Genomic DNA, 18,526 nt, shown 5'->3' with positions numbered 1-18,526 from the left:
ATTCAAAGAATAAGCCAAGATAACCAAGAAATATTTACCTGGAAGTACAGGAAGTACTGATAGTTGAAAATCTACCAATATTTCACACCTATAGCTGAAATAAGATAAAGCATATGGTTTTTTTAGAGGCTTAAAATTCTTTCATTAATTCCATTAGACTTTCCTGTAACAGATTGTTTTCCTTAACATGATCAAAAAGATCCTTCTCAACAACAGAGAGCCTTAACATTCAAATACTGTAGGCGTTTTTAATAAAATCAGGAGTAATACAGGATGTTCAATATTGTTACTTGTTCTGGAAGTTTGGGCATTCTATGGCCAGGGATTACAACTATGAAAATAGAGATGGAGGAAAATTACATGAAAATGTGGGGACAGAGTGAGAGGCTACTTTTGAATGGACCATCATCTACTAAGGCTTTGGATTTATCTTTTAACTTTTCAGGCTTATTTATCTCTTATAAAAGATGTTAACATTAGAGAATTAATTGGACTAAATCACTTTATTACTTTTAATACTGCTTTTCCGTTTCTTAGCACTGAACAGTTTCCTTCATATTCCTTCCTTATTTGGTCCTTGAAAGAAATTTATTTTTTTTGCTCCCGGCCACTGTGGTTCACACTTGCAATCCCGGCTACTTAGGTGGGTGAGTCAGGAGGATCACTCAGGCCCAGGAGTTCAAGGCTGCAGTGAGCTGTGTGTGCACCACTTCACTGCAGTCTAGATGACAGAGCAAGACCCCAACTCTAAAAAATAAATAGGCTGGGTGTGGTGGCTCACACCGGTAATCCCAGCTCTTTGGGAGGCCAAGGTGGGAAGATTGCTTGAGCCCAGGACTTTGAGACCAGCCTGGGCAACATGGCGAAAGCTTGTCTCTACAAAACATACACTAGCTGTGGTGGCATATGACTGTAGACCCAGCTACTCAGGAGGCTGAGGTGGGAGGATCCACTGAGCCCAGGAGGTGGAGGCTGCAGTGAGCCCTGGTTGTGCCACTGCACTCCAGCCTAGGCAACAGAGTGAGGCCTTGTCTCAAAATTAAATAAATAAATAAATAAATAAAAATGTTTTCTATGGAAGACAAAAATATAAAACAGATAAAGCTAGAGTTGCTCTGATTGAAACAGGGGTAGAGCACCCAAATCCTGGTCTAACTTGATCCTTCCCTCCCCCAGCGAGCTCTGCATGAAACAGGCCCCTAAGACAAACTCAGGGAACCAGTGGATGGGGAGGCCCTGCTCTTGCATTCCGGGTAGTGCTAATATGTTATGGCTGTTGGAAGCATACCAGGTGAGGTGATTCATGGAATTTGGTATAGAAGCCTATTTAAAGACAAAGACAAAGAACTAAGTCTGGTCTGTATTGGACTACTTGCTTCAGGACCTGGAACCACTCTCATTTCTGCCTCTCATCTAATCAACTGACCCTGAGTGAGGGCCCTCTCCTCTTTCAGCCTCTGTTTCTTATCTGTAATGTGAGAAGGTTCATTTACTTAACATTCATTCAGCAAAAATCATGTTATTGTATCGTTATTACTTGGTCACTTTTGTCAGTGGACGCTGATGTCGGAATAGACCACCAGACTCCATCCAGCGGGTCACCACATTCAGCTATTGGGAGCACAGGTCAAGCCAACTCATACCGCAAATCTCAGCCTTGGCTACATGTAGAATCGCTAAGAGGAACTTTTAAGATAGCCAGATGCCCAGGCCCCACTCAGTCCAATTAAATCAGAACTTTATGCATGACATCCGGGAAGTACTGTTTTTAGAAGCGTCCCTCATGATTCTAATGAGAGCCAAGATGAAAAACCATTGTCTCAGCAGAATCATAGAGTATGTTTTGAGTGATTTTACTCAAAATGAGACAGTCTACAGGGCCCTATGATCTTTTCATCATCTTAATGACTAGCTAGTAGCATTTGACCTTAATTGTTTTGATTAAACTTGTCTCTATTTTGATTTATGACACAGACTCCTAAGCTTTTAACAAAATGCCCACATGCCTATGCAGATTCAATGCTTGTTCTGGAGAAAAATGTAGACCCTGTCAAGAAATTCATCGTCATTAGTGAGTTATATTCTTCTGATTCCTTCAAGAGAGGTCACACCATATGGGCAATGATTCCCAACTCTGACAATGGCAACACCTCCCATTTTTAAGCGATTAACTTTTTTCTCTCTCGAGGTTACATATACCATACTTGAATGTAGTACATACAGCGTATGTGTGACTTTGCCTAGTAACTCTATGGCACTGTCTTACTACATTCAGCTGTCAGGATTTATTGGATCATGAGCTGGGATGATCCATTTCTATGGTGGGGAGGCTAGTTCTAGCTGTTTGCAGTCTGTGGGTGTTAGAGAGGAAGGCAGTCCTCTCTCCGGTCCGTGCCTCTAAGATGACAAAGAAAAGAGGGAACAATGGTCGTGCTAAAAAGGGCCGTGGCCACATGCAGCCTATTCGCTGCAGGAACTGTGCCTGATGCATACCCAAGGACAAGGCCATTAAGAAATTCATCATTCACAACATAGGGGAGGCCACAGCAGTCAGGGACATTTCTGAAGCAAGCGTCTTCGATGCCTATGTGCTTCCCAAGCTGTATGTGAAGCTACATTACTTTTTGAGTTGTGCAGTTCACAGCAAAGTAGTCAGGAATCAATCTTGTATAGCCCGCAAGGACCAAACACCCCCACCCCGATTTAGACCTGCGGGTGCTGCTCCATAACCCCCACCAAAGCCCATGTAAGGAGCTGAGTCCTTAAAGACTGAAGACGGACTATTCTCTGGAGAAAAATAAAATGGAAATTGTACTTAAAAAAAAAAAAAAAGAGGAAGGCAGTTTTTAGCGAAGTGCTGTAAATCTCTTAGACCTTTGAGGGTAATTTACAGTTTTTGGAGCACCCCACCTCTATCTTAGCTTTCTACTCACCATCATCTCATTGTTCCAGTTTCATGTAGGCTGAGATTCGAATGTGGGAGATCAGAATAAGTTGCATACATCCCTAAAAAGTGGAGGATTGCTCACGGAGGATTTTTAGGGCAGCAAAGCTATTCTGAATGATGCTGTAATGGTGGATAGGTATCATACCCATAGATTGTCCGAACCCATACATTATCCAGCACCAAGTGTGAACCCTAATGGAAACAGTGGATTCTGGGTGATAATGATGTGTTAATGTGGGTTTGTCAATTGTAATAAATGTACCACTCTGGTGGGGAATTGACAACGTGGGAGGCTGTGCATGTGTGGGGACAGGGGGAATATGGGAACTCTCTGTACTTTCTGCTCAATCTTGTTGTGAATTTAAAATTGATTCAAAAAAGGAGTCTATTTAAAAACTAAAAAGAGAAGAATTTGGAGTTTTGCTTAATTTTTTTAATCCTAGAAATTGAAGAGTAGCAAAACAAAACAAAACCCTAGGAAATAGTCGAATCTCCTCTACAAATCACCCTCTTAGTGATCCTGGGTCCCTGCCCAAATCTCATGTTGAATTGTAATAACAAGTATTGAAGGTGGGGCCTGGTGAGAGTGATTACATCATGGGGGTGAATTTCTCATGAATGGGTGAGCACCATCCCCATGCAGAACCATGAGCCAATTAAACCTCTCTTCTTATAAATTACCCACCCTCACGTATTTCTTTATAGCATGACCTAATACACCTTCTTACTGATGACTTGCATATATCCTTATCTAACCCAGAATTATCATTTAAATTTTAAGCTCTTCTATCCAAAAAATCCAAAATGTCTCTATCTGAATGTCCCTAAGGAGCTTCAACATCAATCTGCGCCAAATGGAAATCATTATCTCCCCATCCCAACTCCTCCTTTTGTATTCCAGCCTTTATGTAAAAGAGTTATGACCTGTATGGATGAGAACTCTAGTCATCCTTCTAAATTTTCATGCCAAAATAACAAAAGTCCACACTTCTCATTAAAAATAGTGGACTGAATGCCTGTGGGTGCCTGTGTTCCTTCTAAAAGCACAACAAAATTTTATTACAATAAAAGGGTTTAAAAAGAGGCATAGACTCACAGGGGAAAAAAAAGACTGTGGGGAGAGGACCGCTACACAATTTCAGAAGGTGGAAAGCACAGGAATAAATAGAAACTGACTGGGCAAACCAGAGACAACCAGAATCCATGTTGGCAATGGTGGGGAAAAAACCCAGAAACAAGCTGATTAACACTGATGAACCCCAGAAGAGCTCAGGAAGAGGAGGCACCAGGCACCTCTTAAAGAAGCAGTCAAATAAATACAATTTCAGACATACGAGGTTTCATAAACATAGCCTTCTGGATCCTGTTTACTTGGTTGGAACGCATCTAGAGGATGTGCTCCACCAAAATAAAAGAATAAGCCAAAGCTGAGATGGCACGGGATTTAACACAAGAGGGAGGCACAGGGTGTCCTGAGCTGTTGCTGAGGGAATGTCCCAGGACCACAGCTGTGCTCATGGCTTGTTAGTTCTTTTAATTCTTGCATATATATGTTTCGAAAGGTTAAATTTGTTTAAGGTTATACAGCTAGTCCAGTGAGATTTAGAGCTAGGAATCCAACACAGCTGTGTCTGATCCAAGGCCACAATAAAGCATTTCTATAATTATGGAATTCTGGGCCAAAGAATGCCTGATGTAAACTTTTAAAAATTAGCTGGGCATGGTGATGTGTGCCTGTGGCCCCAGCTACTCAGGAGGGTAAGCCTGAGGATCTCTTGAGCCCAGGAAGTCAAGTTTGCAGTGAGCCGTGATTGTACCACTGTACTCCAGACTGAGCAACAGAGCAAGACTCTGTTTCAAAACAAACAAAAACAAAGAATGTCTAATGCAGATAATAATGGTTCCAAGTCATAAGCTTACAATGAGAATTAAATGAGATAATCACCCAAATCATTTACCCAGCATCTGGCACATAGAAATCTAATTACTCTCTTACTTCTAGTTAAAAATATGATCTATTATTATCATTACTGCCTCTATCAAATTTTCCATGAAGGATTAGCATTTTAACTGGACCTGGAAAGACAAGAAGGATTTTGGTAGTTAGAGTCCTAGTCAGCTTGGGTGGCTATAACAAAATACCATAGATTTGGTGACTTAAACAACATTTATTTCTCGTAGTTCATGAGGCTGGGATCAAGGTGCCAGCAGATTCGGTTCCTGGGGAGGGCTCTTTTCCTGGCTTGCAGAAGGCTGCCTGCTCCCTGTGTCCTCACATGGCAAAGAGAAAAAGAGCTCTGGTATCTCTTCCTCTTTTTATAAAAGCACTAATCCCATCGTGGGGCTCCACCCTTATGACCTCGTTACCTAATTACCCCTCAAAGACCCCACCCTCCAATACCATCACCTTGGGTGTTAGTGCTTCAATATATGAATTGGGGTGGGGGTGGGGGACAAAAAGGGACAATAGTAAAGAGAAGACAATGAAGATGCACACTTCAGGCATTGGTCAAATAATCTGGTCATAAACTGGCTGAAGTTCAGCACTTGCCAAAAGTTTGCAGAAACATTTGGGATTTAAAGGAAATATATTAGTCTCCATTTCTCTAGGTCCTGTAAGCCCCATCCATGGAGTAAATTAGATTGTCAGAAAGCAACAAACCTAAACTCTATTAATAACTCCCCACAGAATAACTTTCGTAGAATTAAGATTAATGTTATGTCTTTAAATTTTGGAGGAGAGGAATAAAGCATCAATTTGAAGAATATTTTCATATCTTTTGCTAAAATTGTAGTTGTAAACATCATACACCATATTGCCCATCCTTAGAGAGTCTGAAAAAAGACTTTTTTCTACAGATAAACTTGTATGCTTGATTTTATCATGAAATGACAACTTCATAACCCAGCGCCAAGAGTGGATTTAGTGTTCAACGGCAGGAATTTAATTCATACCAAATGCTTCAAAACAGCTCTCTTCTTGTAAATATATTAAAATTTATGTTTATTTGTCTTGTTTCATATGTACAAATATATCATGTGCTATCTTAAAACAGGTGTTTTAAACAAATAAAATTGAATATATTGTTGAATCTTGGCAAAATGAAGTATCAGGAAGTAAAGCAAAGTCTGTTACCTGACAGCGGAAACAGGTCCTGGGACATCAATATATAAATGGCATTCCTAGAATGAGGCGCTTTAAGACATTAGATCATTTGTTTACTAAGTTTTTAACAAAAATGTGAGAAACTGCAGTAGAAGTGCTCAGAAAAGAAGCAAATTTACCTGTCAAGGGATACTGCATTCAATCCATGAGAAAAACCTTGTAAGACTTTAATAACCAGTTTCAACATGCTACCAACATTAGTCACATTAGCTAGGTTATACTGCAGTAACAAACAATCCCAACCTCTTAAAAGCTTAAAACATTAAAAGTTTATTTCTCACGTATGATACATATCCAATGTGGGTGTGCAGGGCTTTCTACGCTATACTGTCCTCACTTGAAGACCTGGGCTGCCAGAACCTCCACCTTCTGGGACATTGATGGTTGAGAAGAACATAGCAAATCAAGAACTGCCTCTAAAGTTTCCTGCCTAGGCCAGGTGGGGTGGCTCACGCCTGTAATCCCAGTACTTTGGAAGGCCGAGGCAGGTGGATCACTTGAGGTCAGGAGTTCAAGACCAGCCTGGCCAACATGGTGAAACCCCATCCCTACCAAAAATACAAAAATTAGCCAGGTGTGGTGGTGCATGCCTATAATCCCAGCTACTCGGGAGGCTGAGGAAGGAGGATCACTTGAACCCGCGAGGTGAAAGTTGCAATGGGCCAAGATCGCACCTCTGCACTCCAGCCTGGACGACAGATCAAGACTCCATCTAAAAAAAATAATAATAATAATAAATAAAAGTTTCCTGCCTGAAGTGGTACATGTCATTTTCATTTGTGTTTCATTGGTCAAAGCAAATCATATGGTCTGCCGAACATCAAGGGGGCCAGATAGTACATTCCATTTATGCTGGGAAGCAGGAGAGCCAGGAATATTGGTGAACAGCACTCATGACTGTTAGAGTCTGTGCTTTTTGCTACTGAATATTCACTTCATTTTCCTTTCTGCCTGCAAAATACACTCACCCTTTCCTCCAAAAATAAAACCAGAAAATTTCATTCCGACGTGACTTTTAGTTGTAAGCCCAAGATTTTGGGAGACGCACAGCCGTTTTTAAATCAAGAGAGGATATAGTACCTATTGATTCAGAGAGCTATAAATGAGAAGTTGAATGTTCTTCCCCACTCCACAATGGTGTCCACAGTCACCCTTCAAAGGTGTAACAGGAACAGGATAACTACAATAGGTAGCCCTATTCAGAAACGAGGAGAGTAAGAGACATACAGCAGGTGCTGGTCCACAGCAATTCTAAATCCCACTGGGCAGACATTGTAAGGGCTCCTATCAGGGGTAGGGAAAGTTCCTTGATTAGGGTCAGGTCCTGCTCCCTGGGAAAAGCTCTGTTATCCAGTCATCTTCCTGAAGCCTGAATCCCACTTCTGAACCATTCTTTTTTCATGATGATTCTCTGTGGCTGCATTTCTGTAGCACCTACATTCTCTGGAGGTGCTATGGTCTGAATGCTTATTATGTTCCCCCAAAATTCATATGTTGAAACCTTAAACCCTAAGGTGATGGTAGTACCTAGATTTGTGTCCCCACCGAAATCTCATGTCGAATTGTAATCCCCAGCGTTGGAGGTGGGGCCTGGTGGGAGGTGATCGGATTATGGGGACAAATTTCCCCCTTTGATGCTGTTCTCTGGATAGAATTCTCACGAGATTGTGTTGTTTTCTCTCTTCCTTCCACCCTGACCTAGTGAAGTGCTGACTTCTCCTTCACCTCCTGCCATAATTGAAAGTTTCCTGAGGCCTGCCCAGAAGCCGAGCAGATGCCAGCATCATGCTTCCTGTACAGCCTGTGGAACCGTAAGCCAATTGAACCTCTTTTCTTTATAAATTACCCAGTCTCTGGTATTTCTTTATAGCAGTACAAGAATGGACTAATATAGGAAGTGACTACATCATGAGGGTGGAGCCTTCATGAATGGGATTAGTGCCCTTATAAAAGAAACCCCAGAGAGCTAGCCAGCGCCTTCCACCATGTGAGGACAGAGCCAAAAGCCATCATCATCCATGAGAAATTGGGCCCTCACCAAACACTGAATCTGCCAGTGCCTTGATCCTGGAATTCCCAGCCTCCAGACTGTGAGAAATAAATTTCTGTTGTTTATAAGCAACTCATTTATGGTATTTTATTACAGCAGCCCAAAAGAATTAAGACACTGGGCGATGAAAATTATCTCTTCCTTGGAGATGTACAGCTTTCTCAGCCCACTTCCTACTCTTAGATGATTGGAGTCCCAAAGTCATTTTAAGTTTTAAACAATCACCATATTTTTTAGTCCGGACTGATTGATACTTCTTTTGTCAATGCCACTCTTGTCAAAAACATAGCTTCTTGTGTATTTTATTCTAGCCAGCTCTATATGCCAGTAACCATAGTTCAATTTGAGATACAATTCTCATATTGACTTGTTTTTTTTTTTTTTTTTTTGGCTTTTATGTTCCCACCCCTCTCTTTATCACTTTAATTTCAATTTCCTGAAGCTTTCAGGCTTCAATGAGAGAACCACATACACAATCTATTTTCCCTGAGTCATTTTCTACAAGTGAAAGCAGTTTTTTGGACATCATATCACTAATTGGACTGTTACTCAGAAACATCTGTATTCATAGGTTTCAACAGTAAGTGTGATGATTGCATCCTTACTGTGTTTTTTGATGCAAGGTTGACTTTCAGTTGGTCCCTGCTCCTGAAGTTTTTCTCAGTTTTATAATTTGCTATTTAGAAGAGAGTCTTCCTTCAGGCTTATAAGTCCCTGAACTCTATTTGCTGACATTCCTGCTTGAATATGAGCGAATTTCTTTTTGAGCTTACCTCTTTCTTGTAACATCTTGCCAAAAACAGCCATCACCGAAGCACATACTATTATACTAACAATAATCTTCTCTCTCAATCTCTTCTCCTAGAGGCAAAAGCCTATCAGGAGAATAATCTACATCCTAAATTACTGCATGCACAGTTTCCTGCCACTCATTACCTGGACCTTAAGCCAATATAATTTATTTTAGATCTTTAGTTAAAGCCACAGCCCACTTTTATGTACCAATTTCTGTGTTATTCAGCATATGCAGGGTTACATTGCAGGAAAAAAAAAATTCAACATCTTAGTGGCCTAGAACAAATTATTATTTGTTGCCTGTGTCCATTTCAGGTCAGCAGAGGACACTTTTTTATATTATCCTCACTTAAAGATCCATGTGAATGGAGTTTCCGTGAACTGGAACATCCCCAGTTGCCATGGAAATGGAAAGGAACATGGAAAGTTGTGCATCTGCCCAAAAACAATTATTTCTGCTCACATGGTATTGGCTAAAACAAGTCACATGGCCAACCCTAACTTCAAATTGGCAAAGCAGTGAAATTTTTCCACGTCCTGAGCTATAGGAGAATTGGAAATATTGTTAAATAGCACTAATGACTCCCACAACACCCATTTACTAAAAATATAAGTATGTGTACAGCCTTTCCTCAATACACATTGTTTATGTTAAACTTAAGTCTCTTGGACTTACAGAGCCTGCAATCTCTTACAGCCTTCCTGTTTCTACAGGAAATTGAAGAGACTGAAATTTAATTCTCATGGCTCCCAGTTTCAAGTGGGTGTCATAGGCATTGTTGACATATTAAAGAGAAAACAGCTAAAATGGAGAGAAATGATCATAAGTAGATACTGGAATGAGGCAACTGAGTGTGTGAATTCTTTATTTGCCAAATATCATAGGTATGTATTTGCTTGTACATGGGCATGTGTCTCATTTTTTAACCAAGTAGATTCTTTTTCTAAGTGCCAAAGCAAACGTGACCATTAGTGATTTTAATTGTCTTAAGTATTTAAGGCAAATCTACCAAGAATATGGAATACAATATGACCCAAGTCTAATTTTTTCATTGGTTGTCTGGTTACTCAATAAATATTTCATTGATTGAGTAATCCCATGTTCCAGAGAAATATTGTGGCCACAGAAGAAACAACAATAAGCCAGATTAAAAAAAAAGTTTCCATTCCAAACCCATTTGGCCACAGTCACAGAAACTCGGTCAGAAAGCTGGAACTGCTTCTCTAAGGTTGATGCTGGAACTGATAGCTAGGCACTATTTACAAACTTTGGGAATGTTATCTAAATAAAGTGTTTAACCATGCTTTTGGAAAGTAAGTGTCTTCATTCATTTTGTTGTCCAAACTCTCTTTGATCCATTAATTTCACTTTTCCTTTGATTTTTCCAAACACTCAAAAGAGAAAGTTCATTTTTTCTTATGGTGAGCAGCAAATAATTTGCTCATGATAAAGAGACCTTGTGAAGACATCAATGTGATGTTTCTCTTGGTGCTAAGCTATTCTGTGGAACAAAGGAGTTGCCAAAAATGCCCGCTTCACATAGATGCATAAGACAAAAGTTTCCTAATCATAGCAGAGCCAGTCCAATTCAGGATGGCGAGGAAGGAAAGATGCTCCCAGGAGCCTCAGCATCCTCTTTAGAGTCCTTCCCGGATCCCCCATGGTAAGTCCTTCTGCTAAGTCAGGGCTCCAGTGAACAGGGACATACCAGGGTAGGGCAGGGGCTTCTGCCCGCCAGCTTTAAGAGATTTTAGTTGTGTCATTCTTTTTGTAAACTAGTATTCAGGAAAGAAGTAGGCAGGCTTTTTGGGGGGTCCCCAGGTCCATGCAAGCTCAATAGGGTGGAGAATCAACAAGTGCTCAGCTGGTCGGTGAGGGGGTCAAACCAGAAAATAATTGGTGGAAGGTGAGAGTGGCTGAGACTGGTCCAGGAGTACCCACTGGGGCTCCTCACTGGGGCAGACAGGGAGAAGCAGGCTTCACAAGCCTTACTCCAAACAAGTGAAGCTGAGTGGGAACCAAATAAGACCAGTTCATGGTGACAGACCCCAACCAAGATTTCTTCCTGCGAGGCCAATTACAGCAACAAGGGCTGATGGTCAAAGGCTACACTCTACCAAAGCTCCTTGGACTCCCTGGTAAGCCTGGCTGGAGGACGTCTCTCCCCGAACCTAACAGGGTGCAAATATTTAAGGGCCCTCATATGAGAACAAAGTCTTTCTTGCTCAGCTGGGGAAATAACATCATGCCATTTGCTCCAAGATTCCTCTGAGCCTGACATGGGTAAACAGCAGCTCCTGTAGTCCTTGAAGGGAGAAGGACAGAAATCCCCAAAGAGCTGTTTCCCAAGAGGCAGTGCATGTGTGCCTAGAACCCTAGGTGGCTTTTGGTAGTCCAGAGAGAGCCTGGCAGTCGCTGGAGGGAACTGGGTGGCTAGGGAAAAGCAGGAGGCAGGAAGGAAGGGACAGCAGATGGGGTAGAGCCAGCTCAGAGGCATTAAGATTCATTCTCTGTCCCCATGACCCTGAGGAGCCCCTCCCCAGGCCAATCTACACGTATCCCTGTGATCCAACTTTATAGTCAGTCAGTGACCAAGCCAAGAGATCTCTGAGACCAGGTACTTAAGCATGGGTAGTGAACTCCGGGTAAGAGTGGAACCCTTGAGCTTGTGTGTGAGGAGAACTTGGACTTCCTTCCCTCCGTCACCCCCTACTCCACTACCTAGGACCACACAGGGAGCCTGGGACCTGGTTCTCTGGATTAAGGAGGGGATGTGGCCACCAATTTCTGTTTAGCCCCCACTGAGGCAGTGGAGCTCTGCAATTAAGAGTGAGGCTGTGATTCACAGAAAATAAGGAATATTCTGGATAGAAAAGCGGAGAGGGCCAGGCACGGTGGCTCATGCCTGTAATCCCAGCACTTTCAGAGGCCAAGGCAGGCAGATCACTTGAGGTCAGGAGTTCGAGACCAGCTTGGCCAACATGGTGAAACCCGTCTCTATAAAAAATACAAAAATTATCTGGGTGTGGTGGTGCATGTCTGTAGTCCCAGCTACTTGGGGGGCTGAGGCATAAGAATTGCTTGAACCTGGGAGGCAGAGGTTGCAGTGAGTTGAGATCATGCCACTGCACTCCAGCTTGGGCAACAGAGTGAGACTCTGTCTCAAAAAAAAAAAGAAAAGAAAAGAAAGAGAAGAAAAGAAAAGAAAAGATCCGTTCCAAGATGGCTGAATAGGCACAGCTCCGGTCTGCAGCTCCCAGCGTGATGGACACAGAAGACAGGTGATTTCTGCATTTCCAACTGAGGTACCTGGTTCATCTCAATGGGACTGGTTGGACAGTGGGTGAAGCTCACGGAGGGTGAGCTGAAGCAGGGTGGGGCATTGTCTCACCCAGGGAGCGCAAGGGGTTGGGGAATTTCCCTTTCCTAGCCAAGGGAAGTCCTGACAGACTGTACCTGGAAAAACAGGACACTCCCTCCCAACTACTGGCTTTTCCATGGTCTTAGCAACTGGCAGACCTGGAGATTCCCTCCCGTGCCTGGCTCTGCAGGTCCCACACCCACGGAGCCTTGCTCACTGCTAGCACAGCAGTCTGAGATCGACCTGTGAGGCAGCAGCCTGGCGGAGGGAGGGGTGTCTGCCATTGCGGAGGCTTGAGTAGGTAAAGTGACTGGGAAGCCCGAACTGGGCGGAGCCCACCACAGCTCAGCAAGGCCTACTGCCTCTATAGACTCCACCTTTGTGGGCAGGGCTTAGCTGAACAGAAGATAGCAGAAACTTCTGCAGACTTAAATGACCCTGACAGCTCTGAAGAGAGCAGTGGTTCTCCCTGCATGGTGTTTGAGCTCTGAGAACAGACAGACTGCCTCCTCAAGTGGGTCTCTGACCCCTGTGTAGCCTAACTGGGAGACACCTCCCAGTAGGGACCAACAGACACCTCATACAGGTGGGTGCCCCTCTGGGACGAAGCTTCCAGAGGAAAGAACAGGCAGCAATATTTGCTGTTCTGCAGCCTCTGCTGGTGATACCCAGGCAAACAGGGTCTGGAGTGGACCTCCAGCAAACTCCAACAGATCTGCAGCTGAGGGATCTGACTGTTAGAAGGAAAACTAACAAACAGCAAGGAATAGCATCAACATCAACAAAAAGGACATCCACACCAAAACTTCATCTGTAGGTCACGAACATCAAAGACCAAAGGTAGATAAAACCACAAAGATGGGGGGAAACCAGAGCAGAAAAGCTGAAAATTCTAAAAACCAGAGCACCTCTTCTCCTCCAAAGGATCACAGCTCCTTGCCAGTGATAGAACAAAGCTGGAGGGAGAATGATTTTGATGAGTTGATAGAAGTAGGCTTCAGAAGGTCGGTAATAAACTTCTCCAAGCTAAAGGAGCATGTTCTAACCCATAGCAAGGAAGCTAAAAACCTTGAAAAAAGGTTAGACAAATGACTAGCTAGAATAAACGGTGTAGAGTAGACCTTAACTGACCTGATGGAGCTGAAAACCATGGCACGAGAACTTCGTGACACATGCACAAGCTTCAATAGCTGATTCGATCAAGTGGAAGAAAGGATATCAGTGACTGAAGATCAAATTAATGAAATAAAGCAAGAAAACAAGGTTAGAGAAAAAAGAGTAAAAAGAAACGAACAAAGCCTCCAAGAAATATGGGAGTGTGTGAAAAGACCAAATCTATGTTTGATTGGTGTACCTGAAAGTGACGGGGAGAATGGAACCAAGCTGGAAAACACTCTTCAGGATATTATCTAAGAGAAGTCCCCCAACCTAGCAAGGCAGGCCAACATTCACGTTCAGGAAATACAGAGAACACCACAAAGATACTCCTTGATAAGAGCAACCCCAAGACACGTAATTGTCAGATTCACCAAGGTTGAAATGAAGGAAAAAATGTTAAGGGCAGCCAGAGAGAAAGGTAGGGTTACCCACAAAGGGAATCCCATCAGACTAACAGCGGATCTCTCAGCAGAAACCTTACAAGCCAGAAGAGAATGGGGGCCAATATTCAACATTCTTAAAGAAAAGAATTATCAGTGCAGAATTTCATATCCAGCCAAACTAAGCTTCATAAGTGAAGGAGAAATAAAATCCTTTACAGACAAGCAAATGCTGAGTGATTTTGTCACCACCAGGCCTGCCTTACAAGAGCTCCTGAAGGAAGCACTAAACATGGAAAGGAACAACAGGCACCAGCCACTGCAAAAACATGCCAAATTGTAAAGACCATCGAGGCTAGGAAGAAACTGCATCAACTAACGAGCAAAATAACCAGCTAACATCATAATGACAGGATCAAATTCACACATAACAATATTAATCTTAAATGTAAATGGGCTAAATGCCCCAATTAAAAGACACAAACTGGCAAATTGGATAAAGAGTCAAGACCCGTCAGTGTGCTATATTCAGGAGACCCATTTCATGTTCAGAGACATATGTAGGCTCAAAATAAAGGGATGGAGGAAGATCTACCAAGCAAATGGAAAGCAAAAAAAAAGTAGGGGTTGCAATCCTAGTCTTTGATAAAACAGACTTTAAACCAACAAAGATCAAAAGAGACAAAGAAGGCCATTACATAATGGTAAAGGGATCAATTCAACAAGAAGAGCTAACTATCCTAAACGTATATGCACCCAATACAAGAGCACCCAGATTCATAAAGCAAGTCCTTAGAGACCTACAAAGAGACTTAGACTCCCACACAATAATAATGGGAGACTTTAACACCTCACTGTCAATATTAGACAGATCGACGAGACAGAAGGTTAACAAGGATATCCAGGAATTGAACTCAGCTCTGCACCAAGCGGACCTAATAGATATCTACAGAACTCTCCACCCCAAATCAACAGAATATACATTCTTCTCAGCACCACATCGCACTTATTCTAAAATTGACCACATAATTGGAAGTAAAGCACTCCTCAGCAAATGTAAAAGAACAGAAATCACAACAAACTGTCTCTCAGACCACAGTGCCATCAAATTAGAACTCAGGATTAAGAAACTCATTCAAAACTGCACAACTACATGGAAACTGAACAACCTGCTCCTGAATAACTACTGGGTAAATAATGAAATGAAGGCAGAAATAAAGATATTCTTTGAAACCAATGAGAACAAAGACACAACATACCAGAATCTCTGGGACACATTTAAAGTAGTGCGTAGAGGGAAATTTATAGCACTAAATGCCCACAAGAGAATGCAGGAAAGCTCTAAAATCGACACCCTAACATCACAATTAAAAGAACTAGAGAAGCAAGAGCAAATAAATTCAAAAGCTAGGAGAAGGCAAGAAATAACTAAAATCAGAGCAGAACTGAAGGAGATAGAGAGACAAAAACCCCTTCAAAAAATCAATGAATCTAGGAGCTGGATTTTTTAAATGATCAACAAAATTGATAGACTGCTAGCAAGACTAATACAGAAGAAAAGAGAGAAGAATCAAATAGACGCAATAAAAATGATAAAGGGGATATCACCACTGATCCCACAGAAATACAAACTACCATCAGAGAATACTATAAACACCTCTACGCAAATAAACTAGAAAATCTAGAAGAAATGGATAAATTCCTGGACACATACACCCTCCCGAGACTAAATCAGGAAGAAGTTGAATCTCTGAATAGACCAATAACAGGCTCTGAAATTGAGGCAATAATTAATAGCCTACCAACCAAAGAAAGTCCAGGACCAGACGGATTCACAGTCAAATTCTACCAGAGGTACAAAGAGGAGTTGGTACCATCCCTTCTGAAACTATTCCAATCAATAGAAAAAGACATTATCTTCCCTAACTCATTTTATGAGGCCAGCATCATCCTGATACCAAAGCCTGGCAGAGACACAACAAAAAAAAAATAGAATTTGAGACCAATATCCCTGATGAACATCGATGTGAAAATCCTCAATAAAATACTGACAAACAGAATCCAGCAGCCCATCAAAAAGCTTATCTACCATGATCAAGTTGGCTTCATCGCTAAGATGCAAGGCTGGTTCAGCATACGTAAATCAATAAACGTAATCCATCACATAAACAGAACCAAGGACAAAAACCACATGATTATCTCAATAGATGCAGAAAAAACCTTTGACAAAATTCAACAGCCCTTCATGCTAAAAACTCTCAATAAACTAGGTATTGATGGAATGTATGTCAAAATAATAAGAGCTATTTATGACAAACCCACAGCCAATATCATACTGAATGGGCAAAAACTGGAAACATTCCTTTTGAAAACTGGCACAAGACAAGTACCCCCTCTCTCACCACTCCTATTCAACATAATGTTGGAAGTTCTGGCCAGGACAATCAGGCAGGAGAAGGAAATAAAGGGTATTCAATTAGGAAAAGAGGAAGTCAAATTGTCCCTGTTTGCAGATGACATGATTGTATATTTAGAAAACCCCATCATCTCAGCCCAAAATCTCCTTAAGCTGATAAGGAACTTCAGCAAAGTCTCAGGATACAAAAATCAATGTGCAAAAATCAGAAGCATTCCTATACACCAATAACAGACAAACAGAGAGCCAAATTATGAGTGAAGTCCCATTCACAATTGCTACAAAGAGAATAAAATACCTAGGAATCCAACTTACAAGGGATGTGAAGGACCTCTTCAAGGAGAACTACAAACCACTGCTTAACAAAATAAAAGAGGACACAAACAAATGGAAGAACATTCCATGCTCATGGACAGGAAGAATTAATATCATGAAAATGGCCATACTGCCCAGGGTAATTTATAGAGTCAATGCCACCCCCATCAAGCTACCAATGACTTTCTTCACAGAATTCGGAAAAACTACTTTAAAGTTCATATGGAACCAAAAAAGAGCCCACATAGCCAAGACAATGCTAAGCAAAAAGAACAAAGCTGGAGACATCATGCTACCTGACTTCAAACTATACTACAAGGCTACAGTAACCAAAACAGCATGGTACTGGTACCAAAACAGATATATAGACCAACGGAAGAGAACAGAGGCCTCAGAAATAACACCACACTTCTACAACCATCTGATCTCTGACAAACCTGACAAAAACAAGCAATGGGGAAAGGATTCCCTATTTAATAAATGGTGCTGGGAAAACTGGCTAGCCATATGTAGAAAGCTGAAACTGGATCCCTTCCTTACACCTTATACAAAAATTAATTCAAGATGGATTAAAGATTTAAATGTTAGACCTAAAATCATAAAAGCCCTAGAAGAAAACCTAGGCAATACCATTCAGGACATAGGCATGGGCAAGGACTTCATGTCTAAAACACTAAAAGCAATGGCAACAAAAGACAAAATTGACAAATGGGATCTAATTAAACTAAAGAGCTTCTGCACAGCAAAAGAAACTACCATCAGAGTGAACAGGCAACCTACAGAATGGGAGAAAATTTTTGCAATCTACTCATCTGACAAAGGGCTAATATCCAGAATCTACAATGAACTCAAACAAATTTACAAGAAGAAAACAAACCACCCCATCAAAAAGTGGGCAAAGGATGTGAACAGACACTTCTCAAAAGAAGACATTTATCTCATCATCACTGGTCATCAGAGAAATGCAAATCAAAACCACAATGAGATACCATCTCATGCCAGTTAGAATGGCAATCATTAAAAAGTCAGGAAACAACAGATGCTGGAGAGGATGTGGAGAAATAGGAATGCTTTTACACTGTTGGGAGTGGAAATTAGTTTAACCATTGTGGAAGACAGTGTGGCAATTCCTCAGGATCTAGAACTAGAAATACCATTTGACCCAGCAATCCTATTACTGGGTATATACCCAAAGGATTATAAATCATGCTGCTATAAAGACATACGCACATGTATGTTTCCTGCAGCACTATTCACAATAGCAAAGACTTGGAACCAACCCAAATGTCCATCGATGATAGACTGGATTAAGAAAATATGGCACATATACACCATGGAATACTATGCAGCCATAAAAAAGATGAGTTCATGTCCTTTGCAGGGACATGGATGAAGCTGGAAACCATCATTCGCAGCAAGCTATCACAAGGACAGAAAACCAAACACCACATGTTCTCACTCATAGGTGGGAATTGAACAACGAGAACACTTGGACACAGGGTGGGAAACATTACACATCGGGGCCTTTCGGGTGGTGGGGGGCCTGGGGGAGGGATAGCATTAGGAGAAATACCTGATGTAAATGACAAGTGTATGGGTGCAGCGAATCAACATGGCACATGTATACATATGTAACAAACCTGCACATTGTTCGCATGTACCCTAGAACTTAAAGTATAATAATAATAATCAAAAAAGAAAACCTAAAAAAAAAGAAAAGTCAGGGAAGACTATTCTTCAAAAATATTCATATTGTACAGTTGATTGGATAAAGAAAATGCGGTATACAGACATCATGGAATATACTATACAACCATACAAAAGAATGAAACCATATCTTTTGCAGCAACATGGATGGAGCTGGAGGCCATTATCTAAGTGAAATAACTCAGAAACAGAAAATCAAATACCACATAGGAGCTAAACAATGGGTGCAC

At 41.5% G+C, this 18,526-nt stretch overlaps 1 pseudogene; it reads left to right on the top strand.

Annotated features, from left to right (window-relative positions):
* Positions 1–2,402: 2,402 nt before the first annotated feature.
* LOC116468067 (small ribosomal subunit protein eS26-like) lies at positions 2,403–2,750 on the top strand (annotated as a pseudogene).
* Positions 2,751–18,526: the final 15,776 nt, after the last annotated feature.

The sequence above is a fragment of the Hylobates moloch genome, unplaced genomic scaffold, assembly GCF_009828535.3.
Source record: "Hylobates moloch isolate HMO894 unplaced genomic scaffold, HMol_V3 SCAFFOLD_5, whole genome shotgun sequence".
Lineage (NCBI taxonomy): Eukaryota > Metazoa > Chordata > Mammalia > Primates > Hylobatidae > Hylobates > Hylobates moloch.
This window is presented reverse-complemented; position numbering and strand designations above follow the sequence as displayed.